The sequence below is a fragment of the Miniopterus natalensis genome, chromosome 14 (genome assembly GCF_054644295.1).
Source record: "Miniopterus natalensis isolate mMinNat1 chromosome 14, mMinNat1.hap1, whole genome shotgun sequence".
Taxonomy (NCBI): Eukaryota; Metazoa; Chordata; class Mammalia; order Chiroptera; family Miniopteridae; genus Miniopterus; species Miniopterus natalensis.
This window is the reverse complement of record NC_142094.1, coordinates 37,702,299-37,703,674: the sequence shown is the minus strand read 5'-3', so window position 1 is coordinate 37,703,674 and position 1,376 is coordinate 37,702,299. Positions and strand designations below refer to the sequence as shown.

The window sequence follows — 1,376 nt, the reverse complement described above, 5'->3', positions numbered from 1 at the left end:
AATTAAAAAGCACAGTGCAAGAATTACTTATGTACTCAATTATCTGAGATTATGTTTTCTGCCATCAAATGAAAGTTTCAAATAATCATTAAGTTGAATTATAGGGAGAAAAATTATATTTTTCTTGCTCATCTGAATTTTGGGACTAAATATTTATACCTGCTACATTTGTGTTTATAAAAGCTGTTCTGGAATCAGGATGGATTAAAGAGTGATAAGACTAGAAAGCATCTTATGTAAGGGCCTGGCACACAGTAAGCACTTAATAAATGCTTGTTATTGTCATTATTTATTTATTTATTTTGGATTTTTAATGACTGAGACAAAAACAAACAAAAAAAAGATTTAAAACTGCAGCTTCTAGAAGAACCATTTATTCTTGCTGGTCTTGTACCTCTCTTTGAACTTGACCTTGGCCTCACATCAGGCCCTATATTTCAGAGCAGAATCTCTGAAGGTGCCCTTGTTGATCACGGTTTTGTCCAAGGGGGAATCCACAGAGTACCTTGTGGGCACGAGGTGATTATAGTTATAGACTTTTGCAAAATACTTGATCTTTGGCCTCTGGGCAGTTTTCTTCTTGCCCATGGCCATTTAAGTCACCAGAGTCAATTTAAGTCACCAGAGTGTGGCTGTCGGGGCGGCCTGAGGTGCCATCACCAATATTTTTCATGCTGACCACTTTGTATCAGGAGTAGCATCCAGCCAGGACCAGGAGCATCTTCCTGGGTTTCATAAACTTGTCCATTTCGACGGCAGAAAGGTTATTGTCGTTATTAATCATAGTAATCAAGTTAAAACAAGTGTAGACTAAACCAAGGAGGTGGTAGCGGGAGGGAAAAAGAGAAAACGAGCTATGCAATAGCTAGGGGAGTAGAACTGACAGGGCTTGGTGATTGAAAGGGGGTAGGTGAGGGTAAGCTAGAGCGAGCCTCCGCGATAATTTCCAGGGTGGGCTGGAGGAGCCAGGTGGATGACGGAGCCCGTCTCTGAGACGGGAAACTCAGGAGAAGGAGCAGCTTTGAGGAAGAGATAAATTCAGTTTGGGACACTATACATTTAACAAGACCTGTGAATCTCCAAATATGTCCACTGGGTAACTGGAGCCACCCCTCCAGAATTCAATAGGAGAGGGTTGGATGAGAGCAGTGATTTTCAACCCTTTTCATCTCACAGCACACACAAACTAATTACTAAAATTCAGCAGCACACCAAAAAATATATATTTTGCCCATCTGACAAAAAAAGGTATAATTTTGATTCATTCACACTGGACAGTTATCGTAGAGTTGGCTGTCGTCATTGTTTTTATTTGGCAATCTAAGGGAAAAGGGGTCAGTGCCCCTGACCAAACAGGCAGGTGTCGCATGTTTTAA

General features: G+C 40.8%; 1 pseudogene; it reads right to left on the bottom strand.

Moving 5' to 3' along the window:
* Positions 1–345: 345 nt before the first annotated feature.
* On the bottom strand, positions 346–748 carry LOC107543289 (large ribosomal subunit protein eL27 pseudogene; annotated as a pseudogene).
* Positions 749–1,376: the final 628 nt, after the last annotated feature.